This window comes from Zootermopsis nevadensis, unplaced genomic scaffold, assembly GCF_977971745.1.
Source record: "Zootermopsis nevadensis isolate Lab colony 2312 unplaced genomic scaffold, Znev_1.0 Znev_ptg000007l, whole genome shotgun sequence".
Lineage (NCBI taxonomy): Eukaryota > Metazoa > Arthropoda > Insecta > Blattodea > Termopsidae > Zootermopsis > Zootermopsis nevadensis.
In genome coordinates, this window is record NW_028259139.1 from 6,905,468 (window position 1) to 6,933,162 (window position 27,695).

General features: G+C 36.8%; 1 protein-coding gene and 1 long non-coding RNA gene across 4 annotated transcripts in view; one reads left to right on the top strand and one right to left on the bottom strand.

Moving 5' to 3' along the window:
- The window catches only part of LOC110834739 (uncharacterized), a 36,658-nt gene extending 10,751 nt beyond the window's left edge, over positions 1-25,907 (top strand). Inside the window, exon 2 of the mRNA XM_022074186.2 lies at positions 24,521-25,907. The gene's annotated coding sequence lies outside the window, so the exon portion shown is untranslated. The remainder of the gene's footprint in view (positions 1-24,520) is intronic.
- Positions 1-27,695, bottom strand: part of LOC110834742 (uncharacterized) — a 276,144-nt gene that overhangs the window by 44,208 nt on the left and 204,241 nt on the right. The window lies entirely within an intron of this gene.

Consider the following 27,695-nt stretch of genomic DNA (forward strand, 5'->3'; position numbering starts at 1 on the left):
AATACTGAACACAATTAATTTCAGGCAATTTCGTGTTATTTATTTAATTGCTTGTGGCAAAATACAAAATACGGATTGACATCTTCAATCCAGCACATAACAGTAACTTTAAACTACACGTTACCTAACGCGTAGACCCATATTATTCTAAGCAAACAGAATTTATGGGTACAATTTACTTACTAATAAATAAATCCATCAACTTTTATTTACAGTTATTATCCTTTACCGTTCCTTAACCAGGGTCTACTTATTACACAGAAGTACAGAACTTTTGTCATATTCAAAAGAGTTTAAACAAATTATAAATTCCGTTTAATATTTCCAAAAATCACAGCTCGAGTAAGGTCCAACATTAATAACTTAAAGACTGACTGGATAAGAAATTACCTCTTAAAAATAAGCTAGCTTGGTCGTACACTTTTCATTCTTCCTTACAATGAGAAAAAGACATTATAATACATAACAATCTTCTCTTATTTCGAATGCGTAAAAGATACGAACTCCCTCTCCTAAGTCTATTTTACATCTCTCTCTCCCATATATTTCTCTCACTTTTTCTCTCTCAAGTCATAAAATCGTTTGGCTGTGCAAAAAATATGACCCATTATGTTCACAATAAAACGTGTGATGGAAAGTACTTTATGTCTGCTAAACGTATATCGAAATAAGCTTTAAGAGCCAACAACATTAGTAATAGGTTCTAATGCAGCTCATATTGAACGTGTTTGTGGCTCATATTGTATGAATTATTATTTATATTCGTTTCTGCAGTACTCCTACCGAGTACCTATTAGGTTCGCTTTGTCCGTCCGAATTTCCTTATTAAATATCTCGAGAATGGATGAACGGATTTTTGTGAAATTTGGTGTGAACGTAATGCCATTGAAGACAGCTCCAAAATTCATACTTCATAATTTCCTGCGACCATTAATACCAACGTGGCGGATGCTTAAATATCTGATACTGTCGTTATCCCAGGCGATTGATAAATTCCTATTTGAGATTTGAGGTTCTCACAGCGAAAATTACGATGTAGGCCTTTTGTGTCTCCAGACCAAGATTCGATCCCAGGACCTGCCAAATATAAAGAAGCATTCGATCGTTACGATGGGGCAGACGTTTTCGCTGTATAGGCTCAGGGCAGACCTCTGCAGGTTAACGTTTTTACAGTTGGTTTACGAGCGGCGTGTTCGCAAAGAGAACAATAAAATTTCACCATATATACAGCAATGCCATGGATTATTGTGGAGGGGCTGACATGCTGGGCTGGTTGCATGGGGGCATTGAGATGAAAAATGGACCCTGCCGATTAGCTAATTAGACTTGGTTTTGTATTCATCCAAGTGACCGCGCTGTCCAATCACCGGCCCGTGTAATTACATTTGGGAACCCCGCAGACTCTGTACAGACAACTTCAATTACAACTCCCAATAAACGTAAAGGTGGAAACTCGCTCCCACTCGCCTATAGTGTGGATTCTCTTCAGTCCCGTGCCGAGATTCACTGCGCACGCGCGCATACAACCTGGTAGTGTCCAGTACAAGTTGCTGGATGAGTAATGATGGTAATTTATTTGCCGTAATAAAGGTAATAACGACGTTTTAACGTACACGTTAACAACAAATAACCCGTACTATTCTACATTTATTACGTTGCATGTTTCACTGGATTAATAACGCAGTTTCTGATTATAAAGCAAATAATGAACAGTTAACCAGTAGCAACGCAAAATATCCTGATAAATTAAGATGGCTGTCCTTAAGTGTGTGGCGCTGTGTAGTCTATTAGATACTGACGGACGTTTCAGGAACTTCTGCTAACATATTACACTGATGATGAAAGAAACAAGGTCTTTTAAAACGTCGTACAGTACCACCGGACTACATAGTGCTCTATCCCATAAGACAGTAATTTTCATTCCTATTGTTGTGACAACCTATCGTATAGATCGAATTCCGTTTTAAATAAACTGAGGTCTCTATACACTATTATTAAAAGAGGTGAAAAGAGCCAATCAGAAAAAAAAACAGGTCCATAGAAGAGACAGATGATACAACAGCCGATTTCACAGCTACAACAAAATATTCCGTCTAGAAATAGTGAACTCTGTTCCGAAACTAGAAGAGAAACTTCTAAGAAGAATGAGTCATTTTATAGAAATACGCACTTCAACAGAGCAATAAGTGGACAAAAATACAACTTTCTGAAGAATTATAATTATTCATCGTCGGCTGAAACACGTCAGGATTCAAAAATTAAAAAGAAATATACCGAGAACACCCAATAACATTTGAAAAGAAAAAAAATACGAACACAATTTCGTATCCCAGAAATTCATAGCACACGTATGGACAAGACCAGAATAGTTTAGAACCTACCCTCATGACCAAACGTCTTAGAATTTCCACCGACACGTCACAAACGAAATTAACGCTTAATTTAAACTACAACCAATAAATTAAATTTGTGCTACCACACTAAATCGAGTATAACAGTGATAAAGCTTGTGCATAGAGAAACTTCAGGCCGTGATAGATTAACGTAATTAATCGTTTCTCTCTATGTTATTACACAAATAATAAAAATCATAAACGCCGTATTCTGACTCCATTATTTTACAGAAACGTGGAAGGGAGAGAACAAACTATTCATACTAACCTCCCAAAAAACACTTTCCCAGAGAACCTGGGAAAGTTAATGGAAGAAATATATAAACAAATTTCGCCAATACAAAAAATCGTGATTTTGTCTGGTCTGCTGCTTTACGTATAATTGCCACCCAAGATACTAACTTTAAGCCCCTATTCTAAAACGTAGGCTTTCTAGGTAACAATTGTCAGATACAGGCTGTTTGCAGGACAAAATTTAAAAGAACATGTAGCTCTATTGTAATTTGTACACATTTCAGTAACATTTATATTTGAGTATATGCTATAATGAATTTTTATCTCTGAATAAGTACTTTTAAAAATAATAAAAATTAGCTATTACGCACAGTTCTCAAGATTAGTTCCAGTGGGGGGGGGGGGGTAATTGGATTTGGACCCAAAGGGAGAAAAATTCTTGGCCCGAGGGAAGAAAATAATTGGACCACCCTCGTATCTAAACGAAATTCCCTCTCTAGCTGTATTTCTCAGTCGCAACGAATGGTTGGCCCATCCGACATTCATGCATTTGCATCAACAACTTTGAAGGTTGTTGTCAAGTTCTCATTCTTTTGCACGGGTATTTCAGGTTGTTGAAAACACATTTTCGAAATTGTGAATATAATTATTAATCACCCTGTACATGTGATGTGAGAATGGATAATACTTCGGGTGGAACTGTCTGGTGGTCGCAACAGATGCGTCAATGAGAGTAAACGTTAGGTAATTTCGTAAATTACAGGAGTCTCCACAACTAAGCCATTATTCTATTGTTCCTTGCTTTCTTCTGAGGTTGAAGCTGGAGTATAATAACGTCTGTGCAATCTAGAAATGAACTTAGGCGCCTATCGTTATTTCTGTTTCTTCCCTTGTCTAGGTAAAATAAATTTTCGGGAATGTCTAATGAACTGTAAGACACGCAGGGCGCAACTCAACATTCGATCTGATTTTTTCGTTTCTGTGGATGTCACTTTGCACACGCTTCGTTCACTTGAACAACGTGTTTCGAACCAATGTGGCCATCATCAGGTTTAATCCCCTGCTTCTATGTCATTGCACTAAGGTTTACCTCCCGATGCTCAGAAATAAGACGTTTATAATTCTCTTTCCGGGGTGTTCCTTCTTATCTGAGCGTGTTTCGTCGTCGCAGAATTATGAAGGGTAAGGTATGTCACGTTCATAATCATTTTAGCGCGATATGTACGTCAGTTCTAAGGCAGCATTTAAAAAGGGTTTTGTCTTAAAATATAGTCTTTTGCCATTATAGTGCATAGAACAAAATAAATAATTATAACCTTCAAATGCAATATTGTAATAACTATAAAAATGATTACAATCCGCTTTTCATCTTACATGTTTCGATTCGGTCAAGCCATTTTCAGGGATTCACATTTTTATTTCGTATTGAGACTTGGTTGAAAAAAGAGATACATGTTTTGCTATGTTGAAATATATTTTATATCTGGTACCTTATTTTATACAAACTCGGTAAAACAATTTTAACCCAAGTTATATTACAAATGATAAAGAAAAGAATAATAATTAATAATAAATTAATTAATAATTTGATAATTATAATTTTACTAATTTACGAATATCACATGTACCCACATTGTATTCAATAATTTTATGGCATAAAAGTGTACACCCCTGAAGACGACTCGATAAAGAACGGATAATCAATCATTGTGATATTAATTACGCAGTTTGATAGTTTTAATTACTTATTTGACGGTATGGAAAGAATCGAGTAGTTAAATCGCTTTACAATTGGAAACGTTTCGAAATTTTAAACAAACCCCCGAGGGCACTGACTGCGACATTCGACGTGGGGCATAAAGACCACCCTGTCTGTCTGTCTGTCCGCCCATGTTCCTCACTTTGAGTATACAGTGCAATAATTACATACAACACAATCCACTATTTAGGCGAGGCGAGGGACAATGCACAATGCCGTGGTATAATGACAACCGAAGTCTTTAGTGGCTTGTTGCCCCATGCCAGGAAGTCAACAGCCACGGGTGGATCTAGGAAGCTTTGGCGTGACGCAGCACGTGGGGAAGCAGTCACGAGATACGTTCACAGTGAAGCGAGAAGAAATTGGAAGAATAAATATGCGAAATCTTGAATTAAAACTGTAAAAGTTCAGATTTTCAGCTTTGCTTATCGACAGACTCTGGAACATAAATTCAAGAGTGATGGTAACGATGCTGTGTGGTCTAGCATTCAGCAGGGACGTGGAATTCGGTGGCCAAAGAGGAAATTCTCCGTACATGCCAAGAATCGAACCTCACTCGCCCAGCTCGTAACCAGTTATTTCACTCGTGAATTGTTTCATATGAAGTAATTTGAATGTTTTATGACGGTTAAAAGGGTGTAGTCCTTCGCAAGCGCAAAACATCGCCCCTTTCTAGCTTAGACTAGCTTAGACCTCATCTAAATTTTTAAATATCGAGATCTTACCTAAAGAAATCACAGCACTTCTCTATTACAAAAAGGAAATTATTAATCCTGTTTAAGAAAATAAATGCTGTTTAGTCTTAGAATCACATGCAACCCATAATACTGTCTTCAAAAATACAGTTTTTAAACCCTAAATTAGGTGGTATATGCAGTAACCACTGAGCTTTAATGGGTCAGTACTTGGATTTTTCTACTTCATCAAAGGAATTATTTATCTGATCTCACATTATGACCCCGTCCCTAATTCTTGTTAGGCATATTTAAATTAATATCCTTGCTTGCTTTAATTTTCTGCTTTTATTCCCAGAGCACTATACTGGTTTCTGACACAGCATCTTGGTCCTAATTCTTTATGATATTAATGTTTCTGCATATTAAACAAACACTGACCACAAGATACAAAAATGTATTACGCGCCTGGATATATCACACACACACACACACACGAGGCCTTCATACGTATGAATTATCCACATGATGTTGTAGAAGTCGTGCTTAAAATTATGTTTTGCCATGTCGGGTCTGATACTTGGTGTGCGTATATATAAAGAGTCTTTGGTTATTAATTTGCAACTTGTAGCTGCCAGGTTCCTAGAGAATAAATCCACGCGACATTACATGTAATATCCTTCAGCAACTAGTATCTCGACACAGTAGCGATTTATATGCGAGATCTCGTGATATATGGTTATTAGCTGCCTCCCCTACATCTATTGTTTATATAAACAAGTTATTAATTCTGCAACATGAATAGATATATTTAAAGCCACTCCGTATTATAAACTTTTAAGTGTTACGAAAATGTTATCAAATAGATGTTTGCAAAAATTATTATAATTATTATAATAAATTTGCAGTCAAAGACTTATAAAACGTATATTGACTCCCGTGAAGAATTAATGATCACTTCTACCACGTATTACATTTAAAGAACGAATGATAAGTAAAAGTAATGGACAGAAATCCCGCTTCGTAAGCTATTATGAATTAAGTTATAGCACTTAGTAATCATTCGGGAGACCACTCTCTTGATCCAGGCTTTCGTGGTTTTTCTCCGACCCTCCTTACAAATACTATAATATTACATTGTTCAAACATATTACTATAAATTGAAAAACTGCGTGAATATTTAATTACCTTTCTCAGACTCGTTTTATAATACATTTCAGAATTCAATAGATTTATAGTCAACTAACCAGAGGAGGAAGGATGTCTAACTACTTATATTCATACGGAGTGACTGGGTAAAATCCTGACGAATATATCTAAATCGAATTACTGCAGATGTAAAGACAAATGTTCTTTGGTTTAGGGTTAATAATAATTGATATTATATTCAACGATACGTATCGAGTGATTAGGCCTATGATAACTTTCCTGGCAATAAATATTGATAAATGTTAATATTTTGTCGAGTTACTCCACAAAAACATTTCGGACGGTCTGCGAGTTGTAAAAATAGTTGGTTAATTGAAGAACGGCAACATAATTGCACCGAATAAATACACGTATGAACTAGGACAGTAACACGAGGTCAGGGCGCAGGTCTGTACTGTAAATGTTGCCATCATTATGAGAATCACTCTTCCACAAACTACATGAGCTTGTTCGTGTTTTTGCTGCAGTCCACTTTACTAGTTCAAAAGCCAAACAACGTAAGTGACTTTTTGTTTAAAATTTAATGAAGCATAAAATGCTTTATACAGGTACGTGCATGGGAAAACTTAATAGAAAAGTTCTCACTGATAGGCTTATGTTCAAGCCTCGGAATATTATTTACAAAGGTTATAATGATTTAATAATAAGAGCTAGAAAAGACAGAAGGATGTGTTTTATATGTGACATATCCTTTATTAGCTGTTTCACTTAGTTCAAAGTATTCTTGTTGATTCTGGGTAGTAACGCTGTGTGGTCTAGTAGAAGTTTACCAACGTTTCAGAGGTCCTTGCTGCCTCCATCATCAAGGCGATCAATCTCATCGCCCTGATAATGGGACTCAAGATTTATAACCTAAAATCCTACTTCTCCTGAGATGTTCTGGTCATGTGTTAATGCTTTAACATTAATTCAGTCTATATTGTTATACGTTATTATCAGCTAGTTGGACTGTAATTAAAAAACTGCGCTCATATTCTAGAAATTGCGGTAATATGGTTGGATATCTACAAAATGATGGGATCTGTGATCACATTGCTCGGTGGTGTATATAACGAGTGTTGGGACATTTAGTGGCCACGCCAACTTCACAAAGCCCTGATGACTCCCACTGTATTTAGCATGAGAATATTTTACTTCTGTATGAATAATTAAAAGAACATAGAAAAGGTGTACTTTGAGCAACACAGGGACAGATCATAAGGTGTAAAACCTACAAAACGATGCACACGAAGGAAATTTATCGCCATTTATTGCTGACACAGCAATAACGAGGGGGAGTGACCAGTTGACCTGTCGGAAAATATGACACATGTGTGTCAGGTTCATTAATTGTTTTACAACGCACATTTTATCAGATTCAGATACTATTTAGAGTCTATTGGCCTGAGCAGGTCACTGTGAACTATGAACTTGAAAAAGAAGGACGAAAGCAGATTTAGAAGCGTACAACAAGGAAATTAGTCTTGTGTAACCCGGGGGGGGGGGGGTATGTTCTGCGAAAGTAGTCAGATAAGGGAATTTGTGATGGGATGGACGTGTAGCAAGCACGAACAGAAGAAGAAATATACTGAACTCTGAAGATGAACTTATTCTGATGTGATTATGCTGTCAGTTGATTGCCTTGCTCGCCGGTAGAAACCGATCGCAGCCGATCTGGTCGAAATTTGGTCGGTTAATGCGGGAGTCGGATAATCGATTGTCGGGTAACAGAGGTTTTGCTGTATGTGAAACGCAGAAACCGTCTAAGAGTTATCGCTCATGGCAGTTAATCATAAACAAGAGACTGTGGCCATGTTTCCTTCTTTCTTCAAGGGCGAACACTTTGCCGGAAATCAGTTGTACTACAAGCGTTCGCTGCAAAGGGAAGTTGTTTGATATTTCTGTGACCAGTGTAATGATTCGCATCGCTCACGACTGCAGCGCTATTAATTGCTCAATCTCACGCAGCAACGCAATTAGGAGCTGCCAGCGTTGTGATGAGAGCAGTAGAGTGTTCTGAATACTGATAATGACATCAGGGATGGTCAGACGCGACCCCGGCTGCCACATAAGGGCTTCCACTAAACACCCACTTCACACGAAAGAGGAATTCCTAAGATACGAACGATAAAATACATCGATAGTGAGCGAGAATTCTAAGCGACAGATGATGCTTTTTGTTTCCTTAATTCATGAGACGGTTTTTGCTACCTGATGATGATCGAAAATTGGAGAAACATTTCACTGAAGTACGAAAATTCACAGGCTCTATTTTATGAGTCATGACGTGTAGATAGGTCTACAATGTAGAACAAAAACTTTTTTTTTTTTTTACATTTTACTGCATATTGTTTAACTTTATTTTTCTCTTGCCATTTCTGCACTCCCCTTCAATCTAAAAGCCCATTACTGGCTTTTCCTGCGGCTTCTTTCAGTCAATATTCTATTTTGATTCTACCAACCTTTAGATTTGTCACTGTTGCTGGCTCCATACGCAGTTAGTCCTGTCTTTACAAAAATTCGCGTTACGAAATTTCGCTATTACGAAATCGTAAATTGAAGTGCATGCCTTTTGCTTGGCTCGTCATCCGAACGCGAACTCGCTCGCTCATTCGGAGGGGAAAAAAAACATACACACCACCCGAAAACTTGCTAACGAAAACTCAAACAAGTGACGGACCGTCACCCTGTCAGCGAGTGTATTCAAGGGGAAGTATAGTAGTCAGTTCGCATAAATTCTGGTAGCAGCAAATTAACTATCTGCATGACGCATAACCTTTCTGCAGCATCGATAATGAAACTGATCGATACAGTTCACAACTTAAACAATTCCTGTAATGCATACTTGTAGTCTAATACCATCTGTGTAGATTTTTAAAATCGCTAAGATATCCAGACCTACAAATTTAATTACACTTAAATGTTTCGTATATGTCCCATAAACCTAACAGCGATGTCATATTATAAAAAAATATATATACAAATATTTTACTCTCTTTTGTGTGAGGGACAACGGTCACTGAGGAAATTGGACATCCCTGTTACAGTATTTATACGAACACTCACAATGTATGAGAACTGCAACAATATTTTATCTTTAATTTTTCCGATATTTTAGAAGCGCATGTAATTTGAGTGTAACAATAGATGATATATTTGTTATATTATCCGTACGCGTGTTACGTGTTCATCATGTTGAAAGAAACGAAAACCCTTTCATTTATTTCAGACCATTTGATATTAATCATGTAGGATCAATTGAATCACAACTTCGTGATGGAAACTCATTTTAGCCAGAAAACATGCAAAGCTGTTGTTCAAATCCTTTTCTGATGTTGAGACATGTTGAAACGTGAAAATACGATCAATGTTAACGCCATCATGCAGGAAAAAGATGAACCTCTCTTCTGAAGCTGAATACAGTCCCCTGTAGGGCCATTTGGGAAAAAAAGGGACTGGTTTATGTTCTGTTGGTCACATGCATAACCTTTGATCTATTAACTTAAACTTTTTTGTATTAAAGGCTGAAGTTGTCCACTGTGTAAAAAAACACTACAGTATGAAGGCGTAGGGAACACGTGGAGGGAAAGGTTAAGTCATTCTAGACCTAGATATCAGACAAAAATAATTGGAAAAACGTAGGATCTAGCAACCGTACACCAGGACATAGATTGTCACGCGAATGTTTAGGGGGGGGGAGGAGGTGAACCGAAGAATTCGTAAAGATATTTCTGAACCAGCATTTGAAATTCAACGTTTATTGAGCAGACTAACCTCCCAAAATTAATCTCCCGAACAGGTACAGAGTGTCGCAAGCAGTGTGTTTACAAGCAGAAAATGTGTTAAGTCTAGAATTTTATTTCAGGCCGATCATTTCCTACTTTTATGAAATAATGAATGAGACAACTAAAAACCGACCCGAGACAAAATTTCGGCTTGATGCTTCTGTTCGAGAAGGCGGTGGACATTTTCAGTATCTGCTGTAAAGCTTTTCTGTAAATTATTCCTAGCAAATGTAGTAATAAGAAAAAGAACTCGTTGGTCTGATATAAAAAGACTGTGCGAGACTTATAAGCGTCTTAAATCAAAAACCACCTTTTAAAATTATAGTGCAGGGTAGCTTGTACAAGCAAAGAAAGGTCACGACAGCAGATAAATGCTATTCGTGTTGATTTTTAAAGTGAACCGTGTTTAATTTCAGCATCTGACCTTGCACTGTTAAAATTACAAGTAATTATTTTTTATTAAACTTTTCATTAAATATCCACAACTATAGGCTAGTTCAGTATTTACAAAACAAGTAACAAATAATTGTCTCCCTAAAGTGACCTCCAATACCGAACAAGTAGAATATCGGACAACCATTATCATAATAATGTGGATAATAGACTGAACATTAACATGAATGAGCATACTGGAAGTGGTATGTATGCGTTTTTATCGCAAGAGTAGAATATGTCATGTTACTTTTACAAGTCGCTTTGTTTGATCTAGCGGATACGCACTCTTACACATCAAGTAATATACAACGCCATGTCAGAGGATGCAATTATTATTCAATTTAAGGCTAGCAAAACCTGCCTTCAAACTGCTTCGTATCTGGTAACTTCAAAAAAAAAAAAAAAAAAAAAAAAAAACACGCCGACACAAATAATTTACCCCAGCGTCCACGCACAAAAATCTAACGTGTTTACGTGTTTACGCTGACAGTGGCCTCTACCAAATCCAAATACAACACTTTATCCTCTCCAGACCACACTATTTGTATCCGATATCTATTTTCGCGTATTATAAAGACTAAAACAGTCTTTCCGCGAAAATATTTCAGGAATTTCTAACTAGGAATAAAACTAGTATCCTAGTTATCTACACCAGTGGTATTCAACCTAGGGTACGCTTACCCCCGGGGGTAGGCGAAGACATCTTAGGGGGTAAGTGAAATTTAAAAAAATGTATTATTTTATGATAAACACTGAATAATCAGTAATGTAATTTATTTAATTTATTTTAGATGTAGATTATATAATATGTATAACTTGAATTATACACCAACAACTTTGGGGGTACAAAGTTGGAAGAGAAATTATATCTGGGGGTACGTGAACAAAAAAGGTTGAATGCCACTGCTCTACACGATATAGCCGTCACAAAATTGCATGCTTCAAGGTCACAGAAAAACGTACGACATTGCATTACGAACAGCGGAGCCCTGGCGTATAAAGACAGCTCAGAATTCGCAGCATAGCAAAGCTAGCACCTGGTGACTAACAGCCGCGTGGAACGTCGGAGGAATCGGGGTGAGGTGGGGGGGGGGTGTTAGAAATTCCTCCGTGAACTTCAATCATGCAATTCGGTGAAGGACACTATAGTCTATACAAACTCATTGTAGAAGGCATTTTATAAAATCAAGTCATGTGATGAAGTTTGACAAAAACTGAAAACAGGACGATTCCTTTGTTACGTGGAACAGTGTGCTATAAGGTCCGATCGTGAACTTAAAATATCGCAATTAATTTATTTGAATATTTAATACATTAGAGCAAATCATGTAATAAAAACTTGATCGTAAATGCTAATTACTTCGTGAATGATGTAGAGATATTGAATACGTTAATTCACAAGAAACAGAAGTCTCGTAAACAATAATTATCTATAATTAAATATGAGCTTCTAGGACGTTTTTCAATGGACAGTCGTACCAACAAAACGTTAAGGTTACTTTAAGAACTGATAGGTTAGATCTTTCGTAGACAAAGTGAACAATATTTACAACTGACAAAAGGGGAGAAAAATCTTTACCAGCAACATTTCAAGAAAGACCCTATGACATTAAATCAGTTATTAATAATTTTTGTCTATAGGACTTGAACGAGAAAATTCACCTCAGTGACCTACAAACTTACTGCAGACCAAATTGCTTATTTTGTTTTCTGTAATCTGTGATTACAATAGTAGAGGGCCTGTTCTGCAGTCGCTTCTTCAAGCAGGTAGATGTTTCTCGTAGGTTCAGTCCATCACCAAAACCACATTCGGCCCCTCCTACCAACGTTTTCCAAAGCCCCTGCAACCCGAAAGGCCGTAGCTTGTCTTCCCCGACAAAAGACTTGCCGCTGACGAAGACTAAATGCCTATCTTTACGGTGTCAGTCGGGCACAAATGTGTTTGAGTTACCCTTAATTATAGGGCAGGCAGCAGCAAGCGTGTTTTGGAAACCGGCCGCTTATATCAGCGGCTACCCGTCAGGGCAAAGGCTTGCCCTAAGCTTAGTAAACACCTCTTCTCCCTTTTTTTATTGTAAATCATTTCAGCTAAAGGCCATATGTAAAGATCTGTACTGTTTCGAATTGAGCCACTCTGCTTTTAGATTCTACTGGATAAATATTCTATAGGACTGGTAAAATATATTATTTTAGTTTCTTGGCGCCCAACAGTGGGGATATTCCTGTGTGTTTATTGTGTCCTGACCCTCTCAGACTCGGATCATGTATCATTAAACCTTTTTAACCAATGTTTGTGCATATAATATATAAGGAGGCAGTACGTACCGCAAAGAAAACACAAAACTCTACCATTACAAAGATCTACTGATTAATGCTTTTTAAAGAAATAATCCCTTTTTACAGTGAGAATCATACAAAACCCATAAACATAAAATGAATCGGCGTTGATTGTTAAAGCAAGAATGTCATATAATTCAGTAATGTATGTATGCTCCTCGCTACTATCTGTTTCTTTTTTAAAAAATACACATAAACAAATTCTACGTCTTATTATTTTCTACGTCGCACATTAAAAACAAACGAACCAAGTCGTCTTCGTACTAAATTTGGGTCATTCGGTAATAAGATTTGAGGTTTCCACGGCTGTCAGCCCGAAGATGGTTGTCTTCTGGGTCGTAGAAGTTTACCATTATCACCAGAGCCATGAGTAACTTAATAACACCCTGATGATGGAGGCACAAAGGACGTCTGAAACTTTGGTAAACTTCTGCCAGACTACACAGCGATGCAACGCAGAAGACATAGACATGCTTACGAAACAAATTGAGTAGTCGTAACGTAACTTTAGTTAGGCCTACACATTTAAATGTGTAAAGTTCTAGGTCTGCGTAAAACATTGAGAGAATAATGCAATTAGTTATTTTATTTTAATAAACGAATGAATGAATTAGCAGACTAATATTAAAACGGGCATTAATTTTTGTTTTCTGCGTAGATACACTAACCGTCCTACAAGTCTCTTAGATTTTGTTGCAAAAAAAACAGTTCTGTCGTGCATGTTTTAAGCCACGTTATTGAGATCCGACCACAGATAGCGCGCGTGAGAGAGAGAGAGAGATGCTGATGGTTTATGCTGCAGCAGCAGGCTCTGAGGAGATGCCATTAAAATAATCGCATTCCACAAGAACGGGTTAGTCTTTGTTGGGCCGCCTTTTCACACCTGGCCGTGTACTGCACACTAATATACAGGGTGTTACCATATCGCATTCTCTTCTGCGAGTCACGTCGACCTATCGACGTAATTTTTACGTTTTGCTTTTTAAAGACCTTTTTCCCCTAAAATTTCATTTTACGGTAGACACACTTCGTTTCTAGAAATACTTCGTGTATAATTCGCCATAATATATTTAAGATCCACATGAATTAATTCATAAATACAATTCGCGACGTACAGCCTTAGCACAACTCGATTAGTCTACGTACAAAGATCGATACTAAACCAATTCGCACACTTTTATTCTGTTAGGTATTTCGTTTTAACATCCAAACATCACTCAGATAAATTCAACACATACATAAAATGGTATTAATCATAAGCAAGAATAACTTGTAACTCTCTCATAGCTTAGATTTCAAACAAATGTCATAACCTCTTCCATATTAATATGTACATTTCGTACATTCTGACGTCATATCCCCCCCCACCAGAACTCTCAAAGCTACAGAAACGTTGTCATAACCAATTATAATTATGTATCTTACAAACGTTGGACCCACCTGTCACAAAAAATGCGTTATTAAAACCCACGTGTTTGGCTTAGAAAGTCCGATATTATAACAGTTTGTGTGCTTCATGCGTTCAAAGGCAGTACGTACTCTGCAAGGGAATGCTTTGTGTCAGTAGAGTCAAATTAGGTACAGCCACATCATTTTATGGTGATTTATGGTCCGCGCGAATCAGCAAGGAAATTAATAGTAGATTACTGCTGAAAACAGGACAATGACGTCAGAAGAGACAATAAAAGCTTAGCTCTAAAACTAACTCAATGGAGCAGTCCTTCATAAAAAAAACTAATATTACTCTCATCTAGCCAAGTAATTTCCTGTCTTTTATAGAACCTGACGGTTCATTACCGTTCACGCAAGAGCCCGTCATGGGTTCCTGTCCTGAGCCTGATTAGTCCAATCCACGCCCTGCAGTTCTATGTCCCTAAGTTCCATTTTAATATTATAACCTCACTTCATCTAGTCTTATGAGTGATGATGATCGCTTCCTCTCAGAGTTTCCAAGAACAAAAGTAATGTACGCATTTATTATCTTCCTCGTGAGTTCTACACGCCCAGTCCATCTTATAATTCATAATTTTAAGTACTAATAATATACGGTGAAGACTACAAATTATGGATCTCAAATTTTTGGTTTCTGTAAAAAAAGATACGTAAAAATAGTACGGTAAAAACCAAATTGAAACCGATATATATAGTTTTCAGTGTAAGGTACAAGCAGCTCCCACCACATTTAACTGAAAATGACCAAGTAGTTTAAGAGATGAGTCAGAAATCTTACGAGAGACGAGCATAACTTGTCAATTACGCCATTGTTGTATTTAATCCGTGGTAAGAAGGCAAATTAGATCACTGATTGACTGATTATTGGCTATCAAATGAGAGGTTCAAATGCAGAGGTTACTTCCCGATAGCGTCAAATGAGATGGGGAAAATGGCCATGAATTGTATGTAAAGATTTCGAACGCAACAATTCTACTGAAGACAACAATTACACCAAATGTTACTGTTACAACAATGTGATCATCTAAGTTGTTTCTGCAACAATGTGTTGAATGACCATGAACTACAATTGTCATAAATCGTTGAATTATACGAGACTAAAAAGCCTGAGGAAAATAAAAAAAACCTCAGAATATTCTAAGTTTCGGTCGAGTTCGCTCCGTCGTGCAGTGTATGTCCCGCCATGGCTGCCGTGCGCACATCCGCAGTGGCCGATGTTGATGCTTGTAATTATTGTTCGCTATCGACACATCGACCAGCCGTAATTACAGTGCGTTTTCCCCGCTTACTGACAGACCGAACACTTGCTAACACGGACGGACGGATTCTTCATATCGCTGCTTTATATGGCAGCGCTCACAAACAGGATTTCTCAGAGAGAGTAGTGACAATATAAAAATTAAGCCTGGATTGGAGGAAACACCATTACAAAGAAAACTCATAAATACAATTACTTTTAACTTTTATTTAATTACGGTATGTTGAGAGCCGAACGCATCTTTTGAAATAATGTCGACTTTAAACCTGAGAGGCAGAAACTTGCCTACATAAAATTTCATGTTTCAGGCCGTACCGCGAAGAAAACACCGCACCTCAAAATTAACTTCTATTTGTTAACGTTGTTTACGAAAATAATCCACGTTTACATTGAAAATCACAAAATACATAATAAAAATACAGGATTTAATTATTAAAGCAGGTAGGACATTTGGATTTCATTACGCTTATAAGGTTAAAGCAATACAAAGCAGCAACAATGTCTGACAGGACGACGATAAGGTTTCATGTTTTACAGAATAAATATAATGAAGTGTTCCATTTGTCCTAAACAGGATGGATAAAATATCAGAAAATACTCGGTTTCCTATTAAACATGATGAATTATAGTAGGCCTATTTGGGTTAATAAAAGACCCTGTTCAAGATAGTAGGTTTATGAAGAGTCTTTATATACACGCCGCTAGATAACTATTGCATGAATGTATATAATGAAGAGGCTAATTTCATCGAGTTAATGACTAAATACATTTGTAAACTGAGAGAAGAGTGGGGTGGAGCCAAAACCCGCTGAAGTGCTTCGGACATTTCATGTGGATTATACTCAGAAGCCTGTGGCGTTAGGTAATTAAACAATCATGAAATGCAAGAACCACATAAGGGGTCATCGAGAGAAGTGGGGAGGTGCGTCTGGAATCTTCAGACTCGAAAACGTGTTCAAAACAGTTGCAGAATTCTGAACGGGTCTGAATGTCTACTGACGTACATTTCTAGCCCTGTATCAATGCTGTGTTCAAAAAATATACAGGTAGCTTAGGAGCCTATGAAATTAAAATAACCCTTAGAGACAGTTTAAAAATTACACTTAATAATAAGCTGACTATGAAAAGCCACTATACAAAAGTAAGGTGAATTCTTCCTTATCTCAGACAAAATACCATGAAGACGTATTTTGGAATATGGTATAATTTACACTGACCGCACTGTCTAATGTGAAGCCATCTCTAGAGAAATTGGGGAAATAAGGTTTGTTAACGAGAAATCTCGTTCGTAGCATGAAAGTGGTTCGAATTTTGTTTGGGTACGGTCTATCACATTGACCCCGCGGACCACAGACCTGTAGTTTGTTGAATATACATTTACTGCGGCTTCTTGTATTGACTACAGAGCATATCATCCACTGCTAGGACCGCCATTATGATTACACCGCCTCTGGCTGTATGGCTCAAAACGTCGATTCTTGGCTTACAGATACCAGGCCTTGAAGCATGCAACGTGTGTTTACATACCCAGCCTGCATCAAGCCGTAACCAAACTACAAAATAAGCCGAGGAAAATTAAAATGTAATGCAAAACAAAATTGTGAGACCATCAGCTAGTTTTATAATGACTTGATGCATACTCCCATACATTTTTCCATGTTCGTGTGGAATTCCAGATTCCAGACCAAAGAAGATTAAGTCAAAGGCACGCCAAGAGTAAAATTAGCCTTTATATTGACACAAACGGCAGAATTATATTTTATTATTTTGTAATCGATTAATTCATTGCTCTGTTGTTTTTAGGTTAGGCTGTTTAATTATTAGCAACAGAATGGTAAATATATATATACCAGCTCATTTAACAATCGGTAACTTTTGCTTTGTATGCATGAATTTTGAGTGATTCTCAGTTTAAACAACGCATAATGTCTAACACAGTGTTCCTGTGTAGCTCATGCAAATCGATTGCTGTCGGGTGTACATATCGATATTTTCATTTGCAACCTGGCAATCTCCCTGGTGGACCATATGCTGACCGCGGCCCGCGGTTTGCCGACAGTCGCATTAAATAGGAATATTTTTATTGGCACTTGGAACTCTGAGGATTTCCTAATCCCTTGGCCGGAACACTTAACATCGACGCATGACGAGTTGGATGCCATAAAACGACTTACGAGATGATTCTACGAAATGAATGCGAGAGGACATGAACCGATTTGTATGCTCAGAATACTCAGCATCCCAACGCATCGGATTTGGAAGGCTTTGAGGACAGGGGGAGGGGAGTGACGTGGTATTTCGAAACCAAGTCACTTAAAACGTTTTATTTTTGTGCCAAAAAGTATAGGACGAAAAACATTTCTCTTTGTCATATTCTGAGAAATCTTTTGAAAGAAAAATACGGATGAACCATCTTAGCGGTAATGGACCTACACTTATGACGTATTAAGGGTGTTATAATATTCTTATATCTGGACGTAAAATAAATTATCTGGTGCAGACAAAATTCTGTAAGGTTAGTGGGCAAATATCTGTGCTGAATTAATTAATATTTAGCAAAATTTGCTTTCGAAGACGTAGCAGAATTTTCTAATTTTTCCTAAATACATGATATGACACAATAAGAACGTACAGTAAACGGAAAAAAAATATTCGAAACTTTAAAGAATACAATGGCTACATCTGATGTTTCCCACGTATCACAAGTCTGGACAATGACGGAAATTGTTAACACAAGGAAGATGCTTGAAAAACTAGATTTCCTTGGGAGATCAAAAGACGCGTAAAGGTATTTGAGAGAAACTATTGATACAATTATATAATAATAATTATTATAATGATAATACTACTACTACTAATAATAATAGGCTGTGGAATCTGTATGATAATATATGCCTAAGGGTTTATATTGAAAGAATGGAAGAACTGTATCCTCCGTGATGTTTTAACTGTGGTAAACCATTAAAGATATGTCTAAAGTAAAATAATATGGACTGAAAAAGAAAATCTTAATTTTGCGGATTATTCTACTGGGTGCAATTTTTTAAACTGGAGATGATGATGATGATGATAAAAATTTAACAGTACTGAACTACAATTACAGTTTCTGTCATAATAAATTAACAATTTCTGTTAGTATAACTCAAATGTTCACAGAGCCAATATAAAATTACGCCTGTGGACATTATCCTGGGCCAGAAAAATTCATTTAATAATAACTCCGCACTCGCGAACAGAAACATTTGTCGTGATCTCGTTCAGTTGAAGACTGGAACTAAATTTAAGAAAATTAATAAGGGTTTTTCTGCAAAGTTCTGTGCAGACTCTTTAAGATAATAAATATTTTAGATTTTTGCGTACAATTTTCCGAATGGCCCAGATTTGAACAAGTTACTACAGAACCTCTAAAAAAAAAAAGATCATGGAGGAAGCCGGGAGACAGCGTGGCGACGAAGCACTGCCCCCCCCCCCCCCCAACGAATCCGAAACGGGAAATAAATTCCAAGGTTGTTTTTGTAGCTTTGTCCAAAGGATGAGACAGGAGTTTTAACCAAGTTTGCAGGTGTTGGGTAACTACAAAGAATTCAACGTTGAACCGAGGGCATTTAAGTCACAAGTTTAATCAGAGAACATCATTTCTCAATTGCTACCCCACACACATAATGAGCTTCTTCGATACACGGTTCTCTGCTATAAATACTCAACCATATAATCGTGGTTTTCCTGAATTTGAATTAATGACCGGTATGCACTACGTGATAAAGATCACAGGGCGAAATAAGTTTCTTGGATCCGTTTATTTAAATGGCAAAACTTGAAAAATCTAATGTACAGTAATAGATTAAATTAGTAACCCCGCAATTGTGAATAACTGCTCTTATAGACGTAATTGAAGAGTAAAGATAAATATATAGTAACCAAGGTATATAGTTCTGAGGTAATTAGCTGAATTACAAATTTATGAGAAGCCAACATTTAATTACAGTAAAATAGGTATACGTAGTGAATTTGAATAAAAATAATAGACATTAGTAATTATTCTCCCAAGACACATTTCTTCACAGTTATCATTCAACATTTTTATCTTATGTGCTACTATTATATATCTATTATAATTACGACAGCTTACTTTATTTAACAACGCTGCTTCGTCTACAAAGGTTATTATATGACTATTTTGGACAAGGCGCATTTTTTCAGGAATCTGCTATACAGGAACATATTTTATCAAACAAAAGGCCTAATTGTGAAGTTCGTGTTTGTATGTATGTTTTAACATAAAGGTGCGTACGTATGAATTTCGTGCTTAAAACAAGATGGACACAGATGTGAACGAGTACCAACTATTGAAAACAATAATAAATTAAGTACTGTACGTTGTTCACAACTTTCGGAAGGAGATACTGTTGCCGTCTTCAAGGTACAAGTTGTGAAGTCTGAACCAATCAGAACAAGTCAAGTCTTCGAGAGGCTACTTGTAGTATTCGCTTGAGATTTTCACAAATTCATAAGCTCACAATTTATATTATTGTTGTGAAGATCAAGTGTTTGTTTCGTTTTACAAAAGCGAATCTTTGGATTTTGCACAGACAAACTACAGATTACGGTTTCCTTCTGGGTTTTGGAGCCGTGTAGACTCGTTGCTAAATGTCAAAGTTTCAGAAAAATAAAGTTTCCATCTTTAGCCGTGGAGACAACATGTTTCTCCGAGACGCTGACATCTACGAGATTTCAAATAAAGATTTGGTTGTTAACATGATTAACCAGTTCAAACCAGACGCTTATAACGATGGTCCTCTAGTGCGTAAGCAATGTCACATTCAAACCAGTCTGTCGGTCCGTTAGGATATGCTTGTAGCCGGAAAATTTACCGAAGAGGCAAGTTTTTGCTAACGTAACATTGAATATCAATATTTGATAAATGTAATTCATTTCACGTGTAGGTGTACGTAATAAGCTTCGTAGTCTTTATATCTACCATACTCTGAGAGCAATTTACTGACTAAAACATAAATATGTACTTTCCTAACCTTGAGCTACATAGGCATTTTTCGATTCCGCAAAATAAATAATGATATCAAAAGAAACGAGGTTGTAAATGTAGGCAATTTGTAATGTAAATTTCATTTCGCAATTTCGCAGCCTCATATTTCCCTCTCTCTCTCGGAATGACAAGTCAACATTCACCGCGTGTGATGATTCCGTTTAAATAAATGTCGTATAACAGAATTTATTACTACAATGATAGCAATCCACGACAAACCGACTACAATGCATTCCCGATTATTTATTATCAAAATCATATCCCATTATAATCAACATAATAAATCTCATTATTTTTATGAAATACAAGTCAATGTTGACATTTCAGTTTCTCACTTCAACGTTCTGGGATGTTGCGTCGAGTCTTCTGATAGATAATTACCGACGTTTTCGAGACGCTTACTGTCTCATTCATCAGAACAATGAGGTAGGCTTTAAGCCCCTGTGCGAACATGCACCAGACCACACGTCGTAACATCCCAGAGAATAAAAATCTTCATGACAGGCCAATGTTTGTGAGATAGGTAGTAGAGTAACAACATTGAACCAGGTGAGCAGTCGAGGTGTGAGGCTTTTGTATATCTCCTGATGGAGCGTTTAGCCTCAGGTCCCGGGCCACCAATAAATCAAACGAAACCCTCCTTTCCCCTCCAAGTAGATGCCGGGTGAAAAACCTGACAGCGGGAATTTGTAAGCACATCAGGGAATGTGTCGAACAAAGCGGGCCGCCAGTTCTGAAACCCCACAGGGTGTTCTTCTAGATAACAATACAAGTTGAGTTAGTTTGGCTATTGGATTGGTTAGGGTGTGAGGTGGAGGGGGTGTGGAGTTGTATTAGCTGTCTTCCCCTCCCTCCCGTCCCCCTTCCTTAAGTCAAGAATGAAACCTACTGCTCTTTGTGGATGAATTTGAAAACACAACCTAGAAACAAGTCCTTCGATAATAAACAAGATTCTATATCTGCTACTACAGCTTGAACAAAAGCCGGTGTAAGTACCTGGGTGACAATGACGTATTCCAGAAAAGATTTTTGTGTCAAATGTGACAATTCTCCGTTTTCAGCTCATAGCAAAATATAAAAGTGTCCTGGCAGCTAAATGAAAGTGTTGAAAAAGATGTAAGATTTGAGGTTTTCGCGGATGTGAGTATGAAGATTTCTGTCTTCTGGGTTGTTGCGCCGTCATCAGGGCGATGAATTCATCGCCCTGGTGACGGAGGCAGTATGACCTCTGAAACGTTGGTAAACATCGACCAGACTACACAGCGCAACAACCCAGAAGACGGAAATCTTCGTTGAAAAAGATATTTGGACTAGAGATAAGAATAATGAATGGGATTAGTATGTATTTTTGTAAATTGTACTGATCTAATTTTATTAGTGTGATTAAATCAGTGGCCAATTCCATAAACGACAAAAGGCAATTAACATAAAGCCTCAAAAAGATTTTTGGTTCTCACGGCTGTGAGTGTGGAGACGGCAGAAAGCTTGCCGATGTTTCCGAAGTACTTTTTGCCTCTATCATCAGGGCGACGAGTAATCCGTGCGCGAGAAATGATATTTAAAATACTGAAACCGATCAGACGAACTAGAACCGGATCAGGTGACAGCGAAACAGCCAATGGGAGCCTTTGAACCCGATGCACTGAACAACTACCAACTTTACAACAAATATAGTCTCAAGCAAACACAAAATTATCATAGTAATAATATATGTATAACATTTCAGTCTGACGTAGTCATAATAATTTCAGTAGGTGGATCAGTGATGCATTTCGTTTGTATCTCAGCTGTACACTGGGCTATCCACATCAACAGCAAGTTGGCGGACTGCCTATACTAGGTCCATAACCGACAAAGCAGCTATCATTAAAAATCTGTTCGGCGCTGAAGAAGGCTTATTTAGGCTTATGTTATGCTAATCACATATTCCTTACTTAACTTCGAGTCACTCCTGTTTGAATATAAGCAGGTTTAGAAGCAGACGTCTCGTCGTGCCATCCACTCACGAAAAGGTACAGAATGGAAGGTTAAAAAGAACAAAAACTATAAACAAAAAAAGAGTAAAAGTATTAGGTAAACTTTTACTTAAGCCGATGTAGACTTGTGTTTATTATCTTTCAACTGCCGCTTATATACTTCATAAATAAAAATAAACTAATTAATTGCGAAGGTTGGACCAGGTTTAGTCGTTACTTGATCGTAACAGCAGAAGATTTAAAACATTCGCAAATCATGGAACGTGACAACCGAGTTCAATAAGTTGACTGACTCTCAGATTATATTGTTTTAATTTTGTATAATGCATGAGACGCAGGCTAATGATCGAAGCGTTAGAGGCAAATGGTAAGGATCTGGAAAGATGTAATCATGACCTGGAGTAACTGACCTAATTTAATTTTAGTTTATATAGATCCAATCTGCCTTGCAAAAATCTCAAATCGATTTAATCGATGTTTAAAAACGACTCGTAACTCTTTATAAATCCTAGTGGCAACTACGTAAACCACCTGCTTTATCAATCAGTAACTCTCGCAGTTATATTTATGGGTTTTGCATGATTCTCTGTGTAAACAGGGGTTATATACTTAAACAGTGTTAAAATTTTGATCTTCGTAATGGTGAAGTGCGGTGTTTTCTCTGCGGTACGGACTGAATTCTTAAGTATTATTTTGACGAGTTTCGGTTTCAAAGGGTTAATATAATAATAATATACACAATAAATATAATATAAATAACGGGATGCATTAATGCCTACAACTTATAAGAATTTTTTTTTCGATACCGTGAATAGGTTATTGAAGTGAACAAAAGAATAAATACTTTCTTGCCATGTGCAGTATAATATGTGTAATAATATCTCCTTAATGTACAAATTATGAAGTTCCTGATCCGGTCTATGCAATTTTCTCCAGCTTTTTATTAAATTTCGTTTAGTTTACTTCTTCATCAGTTTCTGAAACTTATGCCTCAAGCATTTAAATTTCCCTTGAAATCGCATTTATTCGTCTTCGTCTTCATGTCAGTATTTCCAACGAGGCTGGCCGTCTCTCTAAAGAGGTTTAAATTATGTGGGTTACTTATTAATGTGAACTCACTTTGCCATTCTAGCGTTACGGAACGCAAATTTTCCATTACACTATTCCATTATACGCAGGAAGTGAACCCATAATCAAAAATCTAAAAACTCTTCCGTGACCGAAATACAGATATTTTCATATCACGATTTGCATTAAGAGAAACTTGAAGGCGTCAGTATGTGTCTGTTAACAAACGTATTATTTTCGTCAACAGATGTAAATGAGAAAATTAAACCTCAATAATCAATTAATGTTCTGGTCTGATGGACCCAGAAGCTCATTACTTAATTCACAAACGCCTGCCGAATCTGAAGAGAAGTGGCAACTTGAAGACTCAAACGTCCATAAGAGGATGATATTAAAATGGATCAAAAATAAGTAGTGTGTGGCTGTGTGGGATGGATTCACCTGCCTCAAAATAATGTGCATTGAAGGGTTCTTGTGAAGTGGGGGAACTTATTTACCAGTTGAGCAACTTTGTGATTTTAATAATTTTTTATCAAACGTTGCGCCACGGTTCACAGTTTGGGATACACAATCTCGTGAAAAGGGATACATAATTATGAATAGCATCTCTCTGTGATGGGGAGGGGGGGAGGAAAGAAACGGCGAACAGTAGTCGAAGATTTACGATGAACGCAGCAATTAAATATAAAGAAGAACGGCCTCTTCTCTTTTTTATATTACAAGGGGCAAGGATGAGTTAGTTGTATTGGGCCATCCTTTGCCTTGAATTCAACAGCCGAACTGGACCGAAAGATTTAGATTCATCTTAGCCACGACTGTTGATGTACAGGCAGACGAATTACTAGTATGAAAGTGGTCTCGGATAATGCATCAACTATTAATGAATTTCTCATAATGCATCTTCGTTCTGTTCGCAGGTGGATGGCACGGGAACGGACGACCAGGAACACTGTTCAGCAAGATCTGAAATCGGTTCTTCGAGAAGAGTCGCTTAGACTTGTGTCACAGAGGAAATTTTGTCATAAAATACGCTGGTTCAAGACAATATCAAAAGGATACCGAATAAAATTGTAGTGTATTGCTTCTCATATGTTAATATTTATAATCTAAATTAAGCAATATATAGTATATTAGATAAACAGATCAAATACACGTAAAGGACAAAATGTAAAGTTATACTTCTTCGCCGTCACTTCGCACACCTGTGCCAGTTGAATTATACTTCTTACACTCGTTGTTCACTAATGTTACTACTTTCTAAGCAAAAAGTTTTGATTAGAATCTAATCATTCTTTAATGTCTGTCCGATATCTGGCAGTAGTGTCAGCTGTTTCAAGCGTAGTGACGAGGTTTTATGTTTAGGGAATGGAGGGGCGGAGGTGTAAGCTGCTATCTGGTTGGAAAGTTTTAATATACTGTTTTAAATATTAGGCAGTTGTTGGCAATATCTGAATAATTTTTTCACTGATAGCAAATATTGAATATATTTTTTAAAATATTTTAGAATACGCGTGAAAGGTACAATAAACATAAATACAATTTTTTTATTACACTCATCTAACCAAAGTACTAAAAAATATTACAGAAAATATACCGTACAGAAATATACATAACAAAAAGCAGAGAATCATCATGTCAACTTCTGAAGAATATTTATTAAAATTTAAATACTTTAAATTTCGTATCTTGTTTATTGAATATTGTTATTATTATTATTATTTGCTAATATTTGTATGGCAGTGCTGAAACTTCTGAACAAAGAGTGTAATGAACCTGAAGGTGGTGGGATTCTAATCGAAACACGTTGCTCAGAAAATACTGACATCAATGATCAGCTTTCGTAAACACGATGAAATAATGTAATAAGTGTAGCGCGTGAATCAACTGACAAGGGTTTTGAACTGACGGTTAAAAAACAAAATACAAATCGAACAATACAGAAGTGAAGTGGAAGGAATTCCATGCATCTGCCATAGGTTAGTCCTTTAGTGAGGATAAATTATCTTAAACTCTTGTTAAATATTTTTCATTTAACATTGCTTGAAGTTTAGAATAGGATACTTTATGGCTCATAATTCAATCTCAAATTACGCATTTATCCTATATAAAATGAAGTGCAATTTTCTTAAAATGTGATAAACTATACAAAATATAATTAAGTTAGACACTAATGTTGAAAATAGCTTATTAGCTATTGCAGTAATTCTAGCACAACAATCTTCAGTTGAAGTTAACACAAGATTGAGTGTGTTTGCAACTTCTGTTACAAAAATGAGACTCCATTAAAAACATGTGTTCTGTTGAGTTCTATTTGTCTTTCGTGTAAACCTTTATGCACAAAAGAAACTTCTTCCCCTTATACATTTCTAATGACATATTTACAAGCACTTTACTGGAAAAAGTATCCGTATATTTATGAAAAATATACAATTACAAACTAACTCCGTGGAGTCTAATCCACAACCACAATGTGTGTGGGCTGCCATCTTCTGTGTTGTATCTATGTTACAAGTACCATAAACATTTAATTAATTCACAGAAGTAAACATTCTAACCTGAGGATGTAGACAATACGATCCTCCGAAACAGTAAATGCTAACGTTTCAGGATGTCGGCATCTTCATAACTTAAGTGTTTCTCCGAAACGTTTGCGTTTATCGGCGAGTCTACAAGAGGCTGAAACCCAGAAGAACACGATCAATAATAATAATTCAGTTCAATTTAACGTGACAATTCAACAGATACATATCAAATTGCAGAGTCAGTACAAAAAGATAAAATAATAATAAATCAATTCTTTATTATTAGTGTGCTGTATCAACAGACAGAAGGCCAATTAACAAAATTCAATTCAAAATAATAATAATTAAATAATATTAATAATAATGCACTTTCTTCTTACACACGTACGTATGGTTAATATTATGGTGGACAACTGTCAAGTCACAGATGCTATCCGAAGCTAAATTTTATTCGTGGGTTAAACATTCTCGAAAAGTGAAAATCTAAGGATTATCTGTAGGTTGTAGTCTTTTGTTTGAGCTGTGTCTGTAATTTGCCACTTGTCTGTTGATGCAAGAGAGTAAAATAAATAATTGAGTTAGATTAACGGACATAAAGACAGGCCCGAACCAGGCTAGATAAACTTAGACATATACACCAAAAGATTGCACTAAAGCTGTCAGAACGCGCAGAGGCTGGAATGGGCGAAGCTACAAGTATTCTTGCTACCGACTGTAGGGCCCGCTGCCTTGTGTGAAGATCCCATCATCAGAAATCCAACCAACAACAAAAGTACAAAGTTAAGGATCGTGATTGGGGGTTTAAGGTGGCCCTTAATTGCTGTTTACCGACCATGCGCGTTTGATCTTGAAGCTGGGAGCCCTCGAGGTACTCGGGCTAGTGTCCTACCTGCGTGTTGCTGTTATTATTTACAAAGCCGACATCAGCATTTGCTAGTACTAAAACAGATGCATGCTACCATGGCGTTCAATGTAGACGGTGGGCGAAGGCAACAAATTTCAAAATATGTTTCCCAATAGACCCTTATATCAAGAATTAGTTTCAGCGTGTTTAATTCTTTAAGAAGATTCTTTATGGTAATTGATCTTCAGCAGTTATTTACAATATTTCGTTAAGAATCTACTATGAAATTAAGATCAAGTTTTGGTCTGTGTTGTTGGCCTTAATTTATCAGAAGGAAACAAATATGTCATGAACAATGCCAACAAAATTCAATTAGATGTTAGTAAAAAGGTTGTTTTTAAACACAAAAGCTCAGAGAAAGTAGTACAGTGTACAAATGATATTTAGTAGACCTCAAGCTACAAACCTTAACTTGTATATAACGAGACAATTACAAGAGGTTAAGCTAACGGCATTAAGCACAGGCCTTCTTAAAAAGCCGAGAGCCGCTCAGTTAGAAACGCCCCAACTTTTACGTAACACAAAGATTCATTATCGTGTTCACAAAAGCCCGCCACCTTTCCGTACCCTGAACCATACGAATTCAATCGACATCCTCCAAAAACTGTTTTTTAATCCACTTAAATATTATCCTCCAATCTACACCTAAGTCTCCCAAGCGGTTTC